The sequence below is a fragment of the Cervus elaphus genome, chromosome 29 (assembly GCF_910594005.1).
Source record: "Cervus elaphus chromosome 29, mCerEla1.1, whole genome shotgun sequence".
Taxonomy (NCBI): domain Eukaryota; kingdom Metazoa; phylum Chordata; class Mammalia; order Artiodactyla; family Cervidae; genus Cervus; species Cervus elaphus.
Genome location: NC_057843.1, coordinates 27,230,717 through 27,251,417, shown reverse-complemented (window position 1 = coordinate 27,251,417; position 20,701 = coordinate 27,230,717). Strand labels below are relative to the sequence as shown.

At 40.6% G+C, this 20,701-nt stretch overlaps 1 protein-coding gene across 16 annotated transcripts in view; it reads right to left on the bottom strand.

Moving 5' to 3' along the window:
* Window positions 1-20,701, bottom strand: part of BNC2 (basonuclin 2) — a 470,587-nt gene that overhangs the window by 197,498 nt on the left and 252,388 nt on the right. The window contains exon 1 of one of the 16 annotated variants that reach the window (XM_043890881.1): window positions 20,071-20,089. The exons of the other annotated variants lie outside the window; for them this stretch is intronic. The gene's annotated coding sequence lies outside the window, so the exon portion shown is untranslated. Of the gene's footprint in view, window positions 1-20,070; window positions 20,090-20,701 lie in introns of those variants that run through there. 16 annotated transcript variants of the gene reach the window in all.

Below are 20,701 nucleotides of genomic sequence, written 5' to 3'. Positions count from 1 at the left end.
AAACACTGGGCTGGAGGAAGCAGAAGCTGGAATCAAGATTGCCGGGAGAAATATCAACAACCTCAGCTATGCAGATGACATCGCCCTTATGGCAGAAAGTGAAGAACTAAAGAGCCTCTTGATGAAAGTGAAAAAGGAGAGAGAAAAAGTTGGCTTAAAGCTCAACATTCAGAAAACTAAGATCATGGCATCCGGTCCCATCACTTCATGGCAAATAGATGGGGAAACAGTGGCTGACTTAATTTTTTTGTGTTCCAACATCACTGCAGATGGTGATTACAGCCATGAAATTAAAAGACGCTTACTCCTCAGAAGAAAAGTTATGACCAACCTAGACAGCATATCAAAAAGCAGAGTCATTACTTTGTCAACAAAGGTCCGTCAAGTCAAGGCTATGGTTTTTCCAGTAGTCAGGTATGGATGTGAGCGTTGGACTATAAAGAAAGCTGAGTGCTGAAGAATTAATGCTTTTGAACTGTGGTGTTGGAGAAGACTCTTCAAAGTCCCTTGGACTGAAAGGAGATCCAACCAGTCCATCCTAGAGGAGATCACTCCTGGGTGTTCACTTGGAAAGACTGATGCTGAAGCTGAAACTCCAATCCTCTGGCCACCTGATGTGAAGAGCTGACTCATTGGAAAAGACCCTGATGCTGGGAAAGATTGAGGGCAGGAGGAGAAGGGGACGACAGAGGATGAGATGGCTGGATGGCATCACCTACTCAATGGACATGGGGTTGGGTAGACTCCAGCAGTTGGTGATGGACAGGGAGGCCTGGCGTGCTGTAGATCATGGGGTCGCAAAGAGTCAGACACAACTGAGTGACTGAACTGAACTGAGAGATCATCTGTTCGAAGAGCCTCACACAATGGAAGACACATAGCAAGCAGTAAATGAAAACAATTATTATGAGTATTAATCCTTCTCTTCACAAAATAATCATGGAAAGAAAATATGTTTCTAATATAAATAATATATGGCTTCCAGATATATAGTTCATACATTTATAAATGCCCTTGCCTGTATTCACAGAAATTAGCTAGGAGAAAAAAAAGAGAACCTGACAGAGGAAGGAGTCAGGAGGTCTAAAACACTGTGGTACAGCTTGCAGACCTGTCCCTCCCTAGCAGTGAACTTAAAGATCAAACTTGGCTTCCACTTCCTCTGCCATGACATGCATGAGTTAGAATATGCCCCAGACGTCCTCTAAGCTCTAGGTTTATGTATATTATAACAAGAAATTTGCTTTCATCATGTCCTTAAACTTCCTAAATATCGGACCCCTCCAACCTAAGTTCAGTCTCCTTAACAGGAAAGGACCTTGGGATTTTTGTGCATTTCTCTGGTGCCTAAAATACAGCCCTATGAAAGGAAGGTGCTTAAGAGGCTGTTTGAAGGCAAGGTATTGAATGTAAAGGCTTAGCTGAATCTGATCACAGACTGGCTGGCGAAAACGCTACCCTATGGGGCCTTTCAGAGCCAAAGAGCTTTTATGGTAAAAGTTTCAGACATGAAGTCCCTAGTTTAAGAATGACTTTTTCTGAGTACCAACTCTGTGCCAAGAACTGTAGATAAAGATATTGTAAAAGCATATGAAGACACAATCTGTAGAGTAAGTAAATAGGCAACTTAGAATGGAGTGGGGTAGACACACAGGGTGATGGTGCACAAAGAAGGGATTCCCAACCCAGTCTTACAGAGAAAGGAGACAGTCTCACTGTGGAGACACTGAAGGAACAGACCCAAAGGGAGAGTACACTTGAGTTGCTCCAAAACAAAATATCTGGAACTCAACTGGAAGACTAGCTAAATAGGAGAATACAAAAATAGTGCATAACTCATGTATACTCTGTTAATACACTGACCTTCATTCTTACATCTTTACAGAAATGGGGAGAGGTCTCCTGGTCTTCTCTCCCTTGTGTTACAGGTGGTATGTGTACAAAGCATGTGACTATAAACTATTCAGGCCCCTGGACTGCAAAGTCACACCAGGGAAGGTACCTTATGGCATTTAAGCCACTGAGCTTATTTCCATTTGGGATCTTCATTTAACCTAACCCAGAAAGAAATCTCTTCTGTAGGTCTCCTGGAAAGATTGGTGTTTTATTTCTCTTCTTCACATGAGTATTCCTTGTTCCCCTCTCTCTTGCCAATAAGTCTTGAATCCATAACCTGGTCTTCCTTCTCGTCTGATGTTGCTTCTGGTTCCTCAGGACTTTTGTCTCTAATTGTCCAATGTCTTGACTGAATTGAGAGGGAGAAAAACTAGATTTGGTTTTGTTTTGTTCTTACTCTTCTCTGCGTCCTACTCCATTGTCCAAGATGTCCTTTCTCTGAGGATCACAAGCTCTTTTTTTTTTTTTTTGGATAAAATGTAAATGTTTATTTATGTGATCACAAGCTCTTAAGAAGATGAATCACCTCTGTTTTATCCTTTAATACCTAATCATTTAATACAGAATCACTGCAGATGGTGGCTGCAGCCATGAAATTAAAAGACGTTTCCTCCTTGGAAGAAAAGCTATGACAAACATAGACAGCATATTAAAAAGCAGAGACATCAGTTTGCCAACAAAAGTCCAGCTAGTCAAAGCTACGGTTTTTCCTGTAGTCATGTATGGATGTGAGAATTGGACCATAAAGAAAGCTGAGCACTGAAGAGTTGTTGGAGAAGACACTTCAGAGTCCCTTGGACTGCAAGATCAAACCAGTCAATCCTCAAAAGAAATCAGTCCTGAATATTCATTGGAAGGACTGATGCTGAAGCTGAAACTCCAATACTTTGGCCACCTGATGTGAAGAACTGACTCATTGGAAAAGGCCCTGATGCTGGGAAAGATTGAAGGCAGGAGGAGAAGGGGATGACAGAGGATGAGATGGTTGGGTGGCACCACTGACTATGGACATGAGTTTCACCAAGCTCCGGGAGTTGGTGATGGACAGGGAAGTGTGGCATGCTGCAATCCATGGGGTCGCAAAGAGTTGGGCAGGACTGAGCGACTGAACTGACTGACCTAATCATTTCTATTTCATACATGTTAGGGGTAAACGTAATATACATCCCCATCAAGGCTTAGTACCACAATACGGATATCATATGGTGTGGTGGTGAGGGAGCGCGAAGTGGAGAAGGATTCAATACACCATTAACCACATCAGAAGGACATGTCCAGGGAAAGCACCTAATAATACAATCGAAGAAGGATATACTAAATCACAAACAGTCTCAATCACATTCATGGAGTGGCATTTGGGAGCCCTCTGCTTGTCAAATGGTTTTTGTGTCTGCTAGATACATGGCTATAATTAGACTCACTAAAAGTTGCAAAGAATGACCAATGAGCAACATCTTTCCTTAATATCCCCAGGGGGAAACTGAGGTTCCCAGCAACTTCTATATGAGGAGAAAAAGTAGGTTGCAATTACGAGACTGAAGGAGGAAGAGTCTTGTGAGAAACTAACAGAACACTTGGGTTTAGTCACTCAGTCATGTCCAACCCTTTACTACCCCATGGACTGTAGCCTGCCAGGCACCTCTGTCCATGGCGATTCTCTAGGTAGACTACTAGAGTGGACTGCCATGCCCTCCTCCAGTGGACCTTCCCAACCCAGGGATTGAACCCAGGTCTCCCACATCGCAGGCAGATTCTTTATCATGTGAGCCACCAGGGAAGCTCATAACAGAACACTTAGAGGATGATAATCATCAGGGTTGTATGGGTCTGTGGCCTGAAACAGAGATAGGTATTGGTGAACAGTTGACTCAACAGATGACTGATGCTGAAGCTGAAACTCCAATACTTTGGCCACCTCATGCGAAGAGTTGACTCATTGGAAAAGACCCTGATGCTGGGAGGGATTGGGGCAGGAGGAGAAGGGGATGACAGAGGATGAGATGGCTGGATGGCATCACTGACTCGATGGACATGAGTCTGGGTAAACTCCAGGAGTTGGTGATGGACAGGGAGGCCTGGCGTGCCATGTGATTCATGGGGGGTCACAAAGAGTCAGACACGACTGAGCGACTGAACTGAACTGAACTGACCCAACAGAGTTTAAATGGAATTAATGAAAATGATACAATATGCACCTTAAAAAAGTTTCTACCTGTTTTTATTTTTATTTTTTTGAATGACTTACCTATGCTTGATTTTTAAGTAAATGGTACTTTAAGGAGGAACCTGTAAACTTTTTTTTTAATTAGCTCTTTTATACATAGTGTCAATAGTGTGTACATGTCAATCCCAATCTCCCAATTCCATCTGCTTTTCAATAGCCATCTACTCTGTGGTAGACTGCATACTCATTCTAATTCAAAAAAGCATTTCACCTTTCCTTGCCTCAGAGTTTGAGAACACCATCATCCAGAAGACCACAGTGCCTGATGTCTTCCCCAGGGCATGTCACTGTGCACGTCCTTAAAGTAATTAGTCCTGAGTGTATGCCCATTTTCAAGATGCCGTATGTGTAGCAGAGTCTGTTGCTGGCTGGCACTTAAGAGAGAGAGTTCATTTGTTGTGATAAAGCAAGGAGAAAGTGGCTGTCAGTTAAGGTTGCCACTTGTGTCATACTTGTTAATGATGCAGCTCCTGTAATTACATTGTGGTTCTTTATATGAACTCAGGGAAAGCTTGCTTGGTTTTAGTATGAAAACAATTTATGAAATTATAGAAACAGACTGAACACAGCAGTTCATTTGTTGAAGCAATTATCCAGATCCTTGTCAAAAAAAAAAAAAAAGAAAGTACAAGTGAGAGAAGGCTGTGATGTGCAAAAAATGTTTCTAATTCTATGCTCTAATATGTACAATATGTCTGTGGTTGTGCTGAATTATGTTAATAAACTGCAGCCGAAATATATTTGTCACAACACAAAGGAAAGGCGCTATCAATCGTCCTGCCAGATATTTTAAATTAGTCACCAAATGGCCCAGCCAGAGTTTCCTCGACAACCTGCTGATGAAGAGAAAGGCTCACTTGATGTTTTTTTCCCAATGGAACCAGAAGGACTTTTCTAGTATTTGGAATTATCTGGAAAATAACTGTAAAGTGAACTATGGCACAAATGCCATTTTTAAGTGACATTTAAAAATCCAACCCTGGACACCAATCTGATGTTATTTTTGACTGGTTATCCATCAAAACACAAGTATCCAAGACAGACTTTAAGAAGAGGATTTGGGACACTGGTCGCTAGAAAGCTGAGGGAACAAACAGAGCAATCAAGCGATATGAAGGTTACTGCTTAAATAAAACTGCATAAAAACCAAAAAATGTTTTTAAGGTTAAAAAAAAGTCATTTTCTACTCTATGCAGGCCAGAATTTTACAGCTTATTAGCATTTAGCCAATAAAGATTAAGTTGTAGAACAACATTGTAAAACTGTATTATCTAAGTTTCCCTAAGTGTGTTTATCAAATCTCTGGAATAATGACTATTAAGTTTAATTGTTAAAAGTTCTACCTGCAGAGCAAAGAAACAATTGTTGATTTAACTAAATAAATATCTAGTTTCCACAAATTCTATACATGTAAATTTATCATGCAAACATCTCCCAGTGAAATAACGGCTCAAGGAAAAAAAATGACTTTTCCACACTGAAACAACCTAGCCTCTTTCTTATAACTCGAGCACAAAACTTCAATAAAAGCATACTACTGAAAGTTTCCTTTCATTTCTTTTAATTATTTTAATAGTCAATTTCCAGGAGGTGAAAAAGAGAGCAGGGATCTAACACTAAAATGAAGTGCTAGAAAACAGAAGCAAAAAAAAAAAAAAATTTGAGCTTAAATTGTGAATTGTGCAAAGTGTTACATGCAATAAAATGTGGATGCCGTTCTTTCTCCTCACATCTGGAGATAGTTTACTATACTGATTTCCAGAAACCAAGCAATCGTCCAGCCTGACTAGCCCCTTTCATTCACAAATAAACAATTAATGGAATGGGCAACTAATTTTCCAAGTGTTCATATTCATTAGGCTGTTTCCTGAAATTAAGTATCAGCCTCATGATACAATACTGTACACATTAAACAGTCTCTCCCTCAGCCCCCCACTTCCTTGGCCATCTTTCTCATATCAGACTTAGAGAACGGGGCATCTGTATTTCTAGTCTCCTTCCTTACAATACACTAGCATCTGAATATTAAATTCCCTTAATTGTGCTGAGTTAGAAAGACAAAATATTAAAAATATGATGAGATCTCCTCACCAAATCCTAGCAAGAATTTCTATTCTCATGGTCCGTTGATTCACTAATATTTATCAAACATCTACTATATGAAAAGCAGAATTCTAAACCTTGACTTGTAAAAGTAAATACGTCCTCGAGAAATTTACAACTGAGTAGGGAGATAAACCTGACCACAAATAACTATACTATAAAGGAGAATGTGATCAATGTGACAAGACAGGCATAAACAGAATGCTTTAGGATTCAAGGGAGAGAGATGTACTCCTTTTGAGGTAATGAGAGAAGGCTTAGTGAAGGAAGTGGTTTGCAAGATGGATAGGCTTTCAAGAGGCTCGGGACTGGAAGGTCTTCAAGGTCAGAGACCATGTCTTGTTTTACTAGGCGTCCCCCACCCCACCCCCTCAACACACACACCTGTAGTACTGTGTTGGGCCATCAACACTATGAAAAAGCCAGCTATTTAGCTGAATTCAACAAGCAAACGTGGAAAAAGAAGGTCACCCAAGATGGACGAGCACTGACCGTGGCATGGGCTTATTCAAAGAACATGGGCGTTTTAGAAAAGAGAATACGTAGAAACATAAGTTTAGACAGGTGGGCTGAAAAATGGATTAAGTCCAAAATAAAACATAGCTAACAAATTTCATTTTAAATTTGTGAACCATGGGGAACACTGAGAATTTCCAAGCATATGAATAATATAATTAGTAGGGTCTTATATCTATTGTGCCAGTTTAAGTATCTTTACTTAAATCTTGTGGACTTTTCCAATTTTTAAAACTTTGCGCACACAAGGGAAGAAAAAATGTACTACATTAAATAATTAGAAACCTATAAACTCTGTTAAGTTGACATTGTGCTTTGAAGGCCAAGAAAAGGTTGTATTACGGGTGTGCAACCCAGGAAAAAAATGCTCCTCTAAAGAATTTTTAAGTTGAAAAGAAAAAAAAAAATCCAAGAGCAAGGTAGCCCCAAATCGATACTCAAAATCAATAGTGGCAGCAGGGTGTAGCTGCCATCACTACAGGCTCCCCAGAATACAGTTTTATAGCAAAAACAATACCCATGGCTCTCCTGGAAAAGGAGGTGAGCGGTTATCTTTTGTTTCGCAATTCCTTGGGTACTGCTCAAGCCATTTGCCTTGCTGCCTTCCATAACCTTCCACTAAGTGACAATGTGCAAATGTAAAGGGGGGTGCTCTGAGACCTCTCACTAGGATTTAGGGGCCTCCACACCTTTGAATACCCAAACACCAATTCAGCTTTAAGTGAGTAATTCTTGGTAACCAGGACAGCAGACTGTGATAATTCCCTGGGATTTCCCAGAAGGAATGGTGACAAGCAAGTGTGTCATCTGGACGTGTCATACAGAATTGCAAAATCTTATGAGTTGTCTCAGATTCCGGACAGACTGTCTTATTTTAAATAGTCTGGATGATATCATGTGACATTTGGCTGAACAAAAAAGGAACAGCCACAAAGGGGAGAAGAGAGGACCTTATGAAAAATCGTCCTTAAAAAAGAAAGGATAGTGAAAGCAAGTCCAGGTTTCTAGTGCATGTGCCCTCATGGCCAATCCTAATAGAATAAGGCTCAAAACCAAATGACAACATGTCCTATAAAATAGTAGCAAAAAATAATGCTTGGAATTGAAGCTCAAATGTATTTGACTGCCACAAACTTCAAGGAGAAATACAACAGTAATGGGGAAGGAGTTGGTGCACCATGGGATTTCAAAGCATGAATGCCAACAAAACTGGTTGATCATTGGCCAAACCTTGGTAACCATTCCAGAATGCTAATGTGTAAATTTTTTTAGTAGCAATGACAGTGTCTTACTAATCTCAGCATCCCAGTGCTAGCAGGGTGTCTAGTAGGCCATCAATATATGCATGCTTTGGGACCAAATTCAGTTCAATATGATGGCTTTCATTTTAAAAAGCTAACAAAACCACTTGGAAAACTGTTTATTTCTTCCTGAAGGAAAAAATCCAAAGAACTCAACCAAATCAATACAAAGACTTTGCTATCATAGTTTGTGGAACTAAGAATGCATTTTTTCCAACTGGCGAGAAAAAGCCCTCTGTGGCACCTCTGTGGTGCCCCCGGGCAGGCAACTTTTGCTGCTGGGCAAAAGGAAGATGCTTTCAAGAGTGAGGCTGCAACATGTTGAACCCATCATTACTGCCATAATTAATGAATGGTGGAACAGTTCATATGTAATGTAGCAAGTAAGTTAACCATTCTGTCTCACATATTCCTAAAGCTCACAGTCTCAGATCATTTCTCAAGCTATTGCATGCACCAGGCACTAAGTATATTTATGGAAATACAGTTGATCCCTGAACAACTTGGGGATGGGGCCACCTACCCTCAGCTCAGGGGAAAATCTGCATATCATGTCTAGCCAGCCCTCCGTATCCCTGGTTCTTCTGTATCTGTGGTTCCTTCATATCCATGGGTCTGCATCCATGGTGTCAAGCAATCACAGACTATGTAGCACTGTAGTATTTACCATAAAAAAAAAATCCATGTATAAGTAGACATGTGCAGTTCAATCCTGTGTTGTTCAAGGGTCAACTGTCCTTTACATACATGAATTTAATCTTTCTGACAACTGAGTAAGATCGGTACTATTATCATCCCTATTTGACAGATAAGGAAATTACAAGTCAAAGAGGTTAAATGACTTGACCAACACCTTATAGTGGGTAAAAGTGGAAATTAAAACCAAGTCTGAGTAACTCAACAGTCACATCTGTCCAACAGCAATACATCAGGACAACCCCAGTAAGGGTGGCAAATATGCTGACTATGACTAGTTAATAATGTCTCCATCACCATACTGTAACCTTGGGCACAAGTTTTAGTTTTCTTAAGTGGCTGTCCCTAGCATTGCACAGTATACTCTTTCCCCTTGATCTGAACCATTCTATCCTCATTGACATTTGGGCAAATACGATCACATTTCTGTGGAATCATACAATACATAGTTGCCACAGATAGTATGAAACCCAGTTATGTGAATTCCAACAGGTAGTTGTGAAAGCCTTGAATCACAATATTGGCAAATGTGTAGGACTTATTCAGACAACCACACAGTGAATTTCAGAATATGAAAATTAATACAGGGTCATGATGATCATTGACAAATGTAAATTTCAGGGTCTACCTTCAAGTCTCTTTTAATTGTGACACTACAATCAAAATGAGATACTTATTCCATAGCCAAAAAAGAAAGAAAGAGTAAGAAATCTGGGTGTTCTGAGGACTAGTAAGTAAAACTTGCTAAAAAATAAAGAATTTTAAAGAAGAGTCTGCTTTTTGACTACAATTGATAGTCAGGTATAGCTTCTTAGCAAGATGTAACTTGAGAGTTAATCATTTTGATTTTCAAAGATGCAACTAAAAACATCATTCTATGACAAATTATATGATGCTTCAGAAAGAAAGCATCACTCAAGGAAAGCAAAGCAGAACAATATGAAAAAGGATTACAAAAACAGCTCTATGTCTAGATCCAAGTGGACTCCACTCAGCCCACATTCTCACCCGAGGGAATCCCCACAACAGCTCTTTATAGACAGATCCTTCAAACTTTACCTATGGATGAAGGGAAAAAATGTGAGGTTATCTATAGGAACCTCTGAGTACAAGGCACATAGGTATGGCATTTGTGGCAGGCATAAAGATTATTATTATAAAACTTGTCAGTGTTAATAAAGGGTAAGCTTCCTGGGGTAGGTTTCACTAATAATTCTCTGAAGGATCAGCATTTCACTACATCCAGTTTTATTTTATTACTCAAACATGTCCTCATACTTGTTATATTTCAGGCACTTTCGGGAATTACACATTCACTCAGTCTTCACAGTTTGTTTAAGCTACAGGGGATGCAGGTATCATTATCTCCATTTCTCAAGTGAGGTACATGGGGCACAGAGACTTCTTATGCCCAAGAAGGTGGTCACAGTATCCAAGGCCACACAGCTAGTACAAATGGGAAAAACAGGATTCAAGCCTAAGCAGGTTGGCTCTGGAGCCCACGCTCCTTGTCACTGGGCCATGCTGCCCTTTCCCAGGAATGCTAGTAAAACCATGCCTCAACTAATCTCTAAGATTAGTTACGTGTCATTCTACAGTGACCAAGGGCAATTCCAGAGCTAAGATATGCACCCTTTCAGACTGGCAGGCTTATTAGGAATCCAATCGATCACCCCCAACCCCATACTTAAGTGCAGTACTATGCTATCAGTAAGGCCAGTGCCTTGGAGACTGTTGTGACCAAGCCCTCCCTGCCACATGACTTCTGAGATGACTGGGGGGTGCTGACCTGGCTGCACTGTCTCTGTGATTTAAACCACACCATCTGACTGCCTTGTTCTCTGAGCTGCGGCAGGTCTAAAAATGCTCAGATTGCATTAAGCAACTTCTCTGCTCTTTGGCCAGATTCAAGCTCTAGAGTTATTCTATGTGGATTTAATTCATCCTCTTAAGAGTACAGAGAAGGTTTTCTTTGCGATGAACTTTTTCATGATCAAAGCTTGTTCCTGGGATGACTCAGGTGGAGGAAAGCTACGAGGGACATAGCAGTGTACTTGAGACACTACATCTGACATAATGTTTTACAGAACACAGACAGAAGGAAAGGTCTGTAGATTTCAATTTCAAAAAGGAGGAGGAGAAGAAGTATTTCACATCACAGTACTAAGAAACCCCAGGATTAGAGGGTCTACAAATTCTTAACAACAGCAAAACAAATCAGGTTAGAGAGAAAAGTGAGAACATGGGGTGGAGAAAGGATAGATATGACTTCCTTCCACAAGAACCTTGACTGTTCAGTTCTTAAGCTAGGTGTTCTCAGAAAGCCAGTGAAATCTGGCTGGTCCTCTGTGGGGCCCCAATAAAATGCTTTCCAGAGTCAACAGCTGACCAGTCATGAGGGTGGAGAGCAGAAGGAGTTGCAGGTTCCCATGGTCCTGGAAGATCTGAAGAAAGAGGTGTTCTTTCAAAACTCAACTGACTTTCCAAAAACAAAAAACGGAGAACGATCCATCACCAAAAATGTTCATCTACTGACACTGTAACAAGTTTAGCTGAGTCACCAAATTTCCCAACTTTTTAGAAGTGAAGTTTTTAAAACTTTTTATTGAACATGTACTAAGTGTCAGGCGCGAAGATCGCTCAAACAAGAAATCTTATCTTCAAAGGTCAATAAACGGTGGGCTCAGAAGGAGAGAGGGGAGGAGAATAATGCAAGGGAATGACAAAAATTCAAAGGGAAGAGAGGCTCTGGTTGAGGGGAATGATGAAACAAAACTTTCTAGTTAAAATATTCACAGAAAAATAAATATGTACACCATCCATCCTCCTTCCAAGTACATGAGAGGAGAGAAGGGAGCAAGGAGAAAATTCAGCCCTAACATGATGCCTTAGAAAAACAAGAAAAGTTTTCTTAAAACAAAACAAAACCCTTTTGGCACACCAAGCTCCCTGTGACTGCAGGGTGAAAACTGTAACATAAAAACCTAGTCCATAAGTGCCAGAGGAAAAGAAACTTTCCCCAAATAACAAAATAAAAATAAACCTTCAGTTAAAATAATATATTACAGACTGATGTAAACTGAAATGCTCTTGTCCATGGGTTGAGCTTATGAAACCCTTAAACATGAGCATGTAACACTAACAAACTATTTGACATTATTATTTGGGTTCAAAGACTCTCTTTCTCTAAATGTTTATAGCACCATACCAGTTATTTCAACTGAGCTGACACAATGAATTTCAAATGATCTAATACTTTTGACTTACCAGCGGATTAGCACATGATTACCCTGAGTAAAAGGATTATTATTACTGCTGCTCTAAGATATTAACACTTTCTGTAACACACTCTAAAGACGCTGTATAGATCACTAAAAAACGTGACAAAATACATGGGGGAGAGGGGATTTTTTTTTTTTTTAATGGAAGGTGATAAGTGTTCCTGTCTTACAGAGTTCTCTTGCTTAATATAAGGTGGGCCTCCCAATGGTAAAATTGGCATTTTGCATGACAGCTTCAGTGGCATGCAAGTCACAAATAAGTCCAGGATTCAACGCACTCAGGACATTAAGCCACGTGTGGCTTTCTTCCCATGATGATCAGGCTCCAAACAAAAACCCCCACTTTGTAATAGACAACTAATTCTCATGTAATGAATGACAGAACACAGTGTTACTGTACTTAACAAGAGAGAACTAAATTCAATGAAGCTTGACGCCATTTATATGAAAAAGGGTTACATTTGTAGACAGAGCCAAAGGAAGAGGGGAATAATTTTGAATTAAACAGTGCAGCTTCTGCTTTGATTCAGGCCTCTCACTGGAAATAAAAATCATGCCTAAGATATGACCCTAAAAACTGGCAGCAGCAAACACAGCTAAATACCACCATATTAAACTCTAACCCTCACAGATGAAGAGGTAACAACTAAAGGACTTTGCTCAGAGCTTCTACTGCCCAAAGCGCCATTTCTTCAGAGCCAAATTTCTGGTCCATTAAAACACTTCCTTTCTTTACCAAACTCCATGATATGCAATTCAGTGGCACCAGTCACAGAAAATTCAGATAATCCCAATGATGTCTTATTATCTACTGAATCTTGTGGGTTCATCATCAAAACAAAAGTTGAGAAAGTAAGCATGTGACACAAAATGAGGATGTTGGAAAGATAAACTTAGGTGGCTCTTTGAAAGGTTTTAATGTTACATTTACCCTTCTCTAACAAAGACATACAGAGGCGTCCTAGGGACACAGATTATGTAGAAGTGTGGGTGTGGATAGGTATAACTGTCACAACAAAAGATTTTTAATAGCCTATGACTAACATAATGCCAACTCTCCTCTTTTAAGCAAGTGCAGAAAATAGATTTTAAGGTACATTAAAAGAACACAGCATATGAACCATGCCGATCAAGCACCCATGTTCTGCAAACAGTTGATGAATTGTTATAAGTAGATGAGAGAAAATTTTCATTCCTCGAGTGGGTTTACAGCGAGAACACTGATCTCCATAGCATGCTCCCTGTAGCTGGTGATATGACTTATTTCTGTAGGATGCTCTTCCACATGTGGAGGTAACAGGACCTAGAGCGGCTATACCTTCAGGCAGGGAGGCCTTGCTAGCCCCTTCTCTCCCCTATCAGCAGTGTTATCTGGTTCTGTTGTTGTCACAGAGCCAGGGAATGAAGCTTTTCCAGAAAACTTACCCAAGATCAAACTGTGCCTGGTGACAGCAATGTCCAGGCCATAAGTAATGTTCAAAGGATTCAACAATGCCTGTGACTGATCATGCTCTCTCCCTTGCCATCACCTGCTGATTTTGTCCAGGTGTTTTATGGCTATCTTGAGAATCTGGAGAACAGACAGAGGGAAGACGTTGCCAATTTCTTTTGTCTGAGATTGTGAATTCCTCACACAGATGGTGGACAGCCTCGGCTCAGGGCAGCACAAGACTGTACTACCTTCAACCTCCAAGAGGCGAAGCAGAGGGAGGCACAATTGTTCCCCCATTCCAGCACTGCCTGTGTGTGTGTGGTTAGAAAACTGGGACACTGTGGCTTCACATGGGGAACAGTAAAGAAGAAAGAAAGTCAACGAGTTATCTTGAAAACATTTACTTGCTTGAGGTTCTGCTAAGCATTGACCAAGCAGTTAAAAATGCTGACCAGAGGGGTGATACCTGAACAAATGTGCTTCTATCAGAGACTCTGCACCCCAAGTTTCAGTTACTTTTTCATGTGCATATCTAGAGTCATCAGCTCTCCTAAGCTAACCAAAATAAAGGACTGGAAAAATCCCAGTCAAGCCTTTAGAAGCTATTATATTGCTGTCAGGGGGCTTCCCAGGTGGTTCAGTGGTAAAGAATCCACTTGCCAATGCAGGAGACTCGGGTTCAATCCCTGGATCGAGGAAATTCCCCTGGAGTAGGAAATAGCACCTACTCCAGTATTTTTGCCTGGGAAATCCATGGACAGAGGAGTCCATGGGTTGGAAAGAGTTTGACACAACTGAGCATGCATACACACTGCTATCACAGCTGGAAAGAAAACTGGATTGGTGTTGAAACCAATGCTACATGGTAGCCACTAGCTACACATGGATGCTGAGCACTTGAATCACGGTTAGTCCAGGTTGAGATGTGCTGTGCATGCAAAAGAGATGCTGGATTCTGGACTCCATGTGAAAAAAAGACTGTAAAATACTGATAAATATTCACAATGATTACATATTTTTATACCTATTTATTACATGGGAATTATAACTTTGACACATTGGGTTAAATAATGTATTATTCAAATTGACTTCACCTGTTTCTTTATACTTGCAATGTGGTTACTAGAAAATCTTAAATCATAACATTGCTTATCTGGCTACTTACTGGACAATACTGGTCTACACAAGAGGACTCTGGTCCTTTTCAGTCAGCTGCTGGTTACTTGACCATGGTCTGCTGGGTTAACTTTCTGAGCTGCATCATTTTCAAATGAGAGGAATAAAAATCAAGAATGTATCAATACCTCCAAAGTTGTACACCTCCAAAATTATAAACTTTTCAGATTATCATTCCTAAAACCCATGGTTATTTTCATTCTGGCCTGCTGTAAAGCAGCAGTGGCAAACAGCAACAGGGAAACAGGTTTTATTCATTATTCAATTAATTTAAGAAATGACAGCTGACTGCTGGTTTTAACTAAAGCTTTTCAGGATGGTGGGTAGACTGTTTTAATGTATTAACTTATTAATGTAAAATTTATTCATCATATGAATTCCATCAGTGACTAACAACACACCACGATATATAAAATAAAGAATGCGTAGGCCCTGGATGAATATGGGTTTATAAAGCAGTGGAGTGGCTTGTTTTAGGATTTCAAGCTCAATGTCATGGGTACATCTGACTGCAATTCATTTGGTAAGTAGGCTACTAAGGCAGACATCCTTTACAGAAACCTCAGAAAAGCTTTAGTGATTTCTTCACTTAATCAGAGGGAGTGTATCTTCCATTATAATGTGCATTTGATCCCTCTTGGAGGCACAATTTTTGGTGCAAGAGTTGCACAGGTTCCATCAGTTATGCCTAACTTTGTGATAATTCCTGAAACACCTCCTCATACAGCTCTTGGGTGGCCAGGCCCAGAGAGGATATTTTTAGGAGCCTGCTGTTCCCACAAGTTGTACTGTTTGTGCTAAGTGACCGTAACAGGGCTAAGGATGAAGTATCTAAAGAACAACAATTCAGGTGACACTTTAAATACTTAATTACACACTATTATTTACTCCCTATTAAGGAACGATGGAGGACTTTATTCACTAAGTTCCTTGATAGGAACAAACATTTTATTTTACAGATTAAGTTGAGAATTTGATCAGTGTGCTGCCTGGGGTGGAGAAAGGAAATGGAAAACAGGAAGAGATTAAATGCAGGACAGAAATCCAGTATCTGTTTAATACATGTATTTTTAACCCAAATGACGGTGAAACTAAACTCTACATCCTGGCATACTCAACACCATGCTAGAGTATGTGACTGTGTGTGTAAAATACACCTACACGCACACAGCCCACATTTATGGATATATTCCATTGGGTGAGATAGAAAGAAAAGTCAGGTCAGCCACAAGAAATTGAAAGTGTAACTTACAGGACTCAGGAGTCAGGAACTAGGAGTCAGAAGACTGTACCAGATTGAGTTACTTCTTGGCATGATGAGTTTAAAATTCAAACATAAGTGAGAAAAGAGCTACAAATGAATTCTGCCATACTCTATGCCTCCAATGGGAGGAAAGCATGGAATGTGGGACCTTCTGAAAGACATCCAAGATCAAAGTAAAGAGCACTAGCAGATAGGTGAAAGCTGAGGAGCCTGGAGACAAAGCCATTCAAATGGCTTAAGCCACCAGGCTCTGCACAGCACTTCAGCGGACACATAGCCAGCGTTACAGTCTGAACTATAGCTGATACTAAGAATCTAACTTATATGCAAGCAAAACATTAAATTGTTCGGTTTTAGCATTGTTCTTAATGTATAACAGATAAACATTAAATTGGGGTGGAATTAATTTACAGGTTCCCTCTGCTTGGCTAAAACCAGATGTACATGGGTCAAAGTGTGAATGGTTCTTACCAGAAGCTTTGAGAAATTCAAAGTAAGTCCAGTTTTGAGCTCTGTCAGTAACAGGCAAGGTGAAAAGGATTCAGTGAAAAGCAAAGCAAGAAACAGGATGGGGTGTTACCTTATAAAAATGGATTACTTAGTGTTTCTGTATGTACTTTTGTTCAATGCTTCTTAAAACAAATATACAGCATGATTTGCTTAAACATTCAATTTGGAAATCATATGGATTTCAAATGATCATTTCATTCAATATTAAGTTGGATGAGTCTTACCTAGCAATTTCATAAGATACACCAATTTTTTTTTTTTAAAACAGTTTACAATGCCCCGAGTTATAACTCTTAACTGCCTTGTTAGAAAGAAATAATCTTATTCCTTCACAGCAAAAAAACTTTCAGAAACCACTCAAACATTCTTGCCCTGTGAATGTTTGGGAATGGTCTCTTCATGTGTTATTAATAATCCAGACGAAGTATTCATATTAATGGGCACACAATGAGTATTCAGCTGCATGGAGCCTCATACCACAGGGATATCAAAACCAAAACTCACCTTTACTTGTACTTGCCTGACATATGCTAGCAGAGTGACCTGACTGTCCCAAACTTTTTGTGACTTACGGGGTTATATAAATGCTCACTGTGGCAACACAGGCACACAAAAAAATACTTGCCATTTTAAAGAGAGAGGCAAGAAAAAGTGCTCACACAACATAAAAGTTAATTTTACATTAGTGTCATTAATATTACACTCACACTGTCACAGCCAAATAAACCTTGCGCTGTAAAAGCAAATCAGGTCACTCAAGCTGCATTCTGCTAAGAAAGCCAAAACCTACCATGCATGGCTCATGTGGACACTCTTCCTCAATGGCTTCTATTGTCCCTGGTCAACTTTTCAGTTCTCCTTTTCCATGCCCTGAATCCCTCATGGGTACAAAGCTACATTCGTGGCATTAAAAACAAAAACTTGAAGGGATGGTTCCAAGTATTCCAAATAGAAGCTACACTTTGTTTTCTTAAAGTCACGGTTATTTCCCCCAGTTTATCTGGGCATTTAAGTTTTTTCTTAAAATCCAACAAATATTTCTCTAAAGAAAGGTCTTTATGTGGCTGAAATTAGACTGCACATAAGATAGTTTTTCAAGGCCAGCAAGCACTTCCTAACCAAATCCCCCACTTCCTTTGCTAGCTAAACATAACTCCTTTCAATGTGTACATCCTTTAAAAAGTGAGCAGGGCGCACCTCACATGTAATAGCAGGCAGCTGGGAAGCCAATTGGTGCAGTCCGAGCACACAGTTTAGAAAGCAGCTCTTTAACATTCAATAACTAAGTGGTAATTGGGCACAGAAACATAAACTGTCAAACTGAATCAAAACCCCTCTGCTTTTCAGAGTATTATTTGTAAGATTATACTAGAATTAAATTTGAACATGCATCCACCCTATGCATTCAGTCAAATTATAAAACAAGGGAAAAAAATTGCTGTGCTTTTCTTTGGATAAAATTAATGTCAGCTTTGTGTCCTTAAGCCAGACCCGATCGGGAAATGAAATATGTTTAGTCCTGAAATAGTTGTGGTAATTCAATCCCGGCGCTCTCCTTATTTTCTTGATGACAAAGAAAAACTCCCAACTGGCAGGGCCACCTGCACTGATTACTCCTCCATCCACACCCACAGAATATGAAAATGAGCCAATGATCATTAACCTTAATTTCTTCTAACATAAACCTCGGCTCTTTTTCAGTCCTGCTACTCAGGGAACTCCCCTGAGATAAAGGAGGGGGTGGGGAGGCAGAAGGAAACAGGGAGTGAAAGCTCAGAGCAAAGGGGGTGGAAACAAATGAAAAATGGAATCCACTGGCTTTTAAAGAACTGCACAGCTGGCTTATTAAACTTCATACAGCAAAGATGTTACAAAGATAAAGAGACTGTGAGGCATCACCACTCTCTGGTTAGTGGGACACTTTCCTGTCCAGCCCTCCCCTCTTCTGAGCCAGAAATAAGAAAGGATGCTTCCTCCCCACCCTCTCACCCTGCCTGCACCCCACTCCACTGCCCAGACCTCACTCTGTAAAGACAGAGAGCAATAAAAGATGGGTCTGGACAGCAGGAATGCAGGTGTGGCTTGGAGATAGCCAGAATGAGGACCAAAGGGCCTGTTCAACCAGGAGAGGGATTTCTAAGGTGAGCACTTCAAATACAGTGTTGAATGCATCACGCCTCCTGGTCATTCACATTCAAGTATCACCAACTGGAATCATTTTAATTCAAGCTGTGTGGGGCTAGATCCCATTGGCATTACATCATCTTCTAATGGATGAGGAGCTAGATGGGGTCCTAAAAAGAAACACAACCAGGAGGGGAAGGGGAAAATCTCCGAAACAAGAGTCTCTACTGCACAGATGTGTAGACTGAAAATTACCCGGGTTGCCTACAGACCTAAGCAGATTGCTGGAAAAAGATGAGAAGACCATGAATACGAAGAACATATCAACATGTCAACATAGAGAACTCTCTGCACAGCATTCCTGAAGCTGGAAAAAAACCAAACTTTAAAAATCACTACATTGCTAAATGCAAGCAAAAAATTTTTAAAACGTGGTTCTTTTTTCCATTAGAAAACTTGAATGCAAAGGCAAATAAACGCCAAAAAAGAAAAGTACAGCTGTATTAGGTACAAGTTTATTACAAGATGTTTGTTGTCTACCCAACACAGGTGGACAGAGAACAACCTTGATTATACAGTGATCTCCTCGTTATTTCAGATCTCAAATCAAGTGGAGGAGCCAGGAGGAGGGTGAGGCAGAAAGGCAGGGAAAACAAACCAAAACAAAACCCTGGCTGTAGTTTGGTCCTGGATTCCACAGCGCGATTGAAAATAAAACCTGGATCCAGGTTGCTCGGTGTTCACTGCCTCCTGACTTAGCCTGCCAACTGCACACATATACCCTTCCTTCTTCTTCCTCTCTCCTGCGCACCCGCAAGTTTCCATCGGGTGACCAAAGGTCAACAGTCCTCTCTGGAAGTGAGGACAGAGTGTTGAAGTATGCGGGGCCATGAGACATCTTAAGAGGAGATGCTCTAGCTTGTGACCTGGCGGTGAGCTGAGAGAGCAGGGCTTTTAATAGAGCAGCACTTTTGCACACTCCCGGCCTGGTTAATTTAATACCTGCCGCTTGTTTACCAAACAGCGCGGGCATGTCTCCGTGTCGGTAAGTTCCCGGTGACAGTGAGGCGACTGGATCCAGGCATGGAACAGATGCACCTTTTTCCGCTCTGTTAAACCGCGTCACAGACTACAGCCCCTGAGCGCATTCCTTTATTTACGCTGCAGCCAGCTGAGCTAATTGTCAGAGACAGCCCTGGTTCTAATTCTGCAGAGTCCAGCAACTACAAGACTGTGAGTGCTGAGGCATAAATGGTGCAAAACTCTCGGAAATGGGAGCAGCTGAAACAGGCTGAGGGTACAGGAGTAATCTGCCAAAATTTGTTTACCCAGAGAGAATGCAATAATGTCACCTATCTCCACAGGAGGTGATGGGGGGTGGGAACGCAGGAAAAGCATCCCTAGTGTTTAAAGAAAAGAGAGGAAAGCAAGTATTAAAAGAAATACCTATGGAAAGGGAACACAGGCCAAGCAGAGATGGCATTCATTTTCCAAAGAATAGGGTCAGGATGGGGCAGTTGCACAATATTCACAAGCTCACAGACTACCTGATTATAGGCTGGTGTTCAATGCAGCTCACACCGATGGTTCTGCAAGATACAACATGGATCATTTCAGATACTGTGATGTGAACCCATTAATGACACCAAAAGAGTCCCATGTCCAGCCAGCCAGTCAACTGCAGCCTGCCTGATCACGAGTAGACAAAGGAACTCCATCAATTGTTCTCCTCACACCCTGCCGTACTCGGAGTGGTTCCTCTTAGCTGGAATACCACACTCATATTTTATCGGTAGCAGGAGTTCACTCCAGTTAAAGCTCTTCACCCGTCATGGGCATTTTTCTGCAAATGAATGTCTTTTACTTGCATGACTTCTCTTCATATTGTAATTTGGGGTTTAAACGGATCATCATACTTTACAGAAAAGAAAAAGAGCAAAAGAGCTCCGTGTTGATAATTTTTACTACTTACGACTAAACGACCTCAACTGAGGAAGAAAAAATTAAGTCATTTGTCTTATGAGGTACAGAGGACATTTTATGGTGTACAATTTAGCTAATAATGGGTTGGGGCCAATGCTTAACAAGTCACATGTTTCCATTGTCCCTTCACCCCCTGCTTATGTTTTTACCACATCCTAACAAAAACATGACCAGAACTGGTGAAAAACATACGGT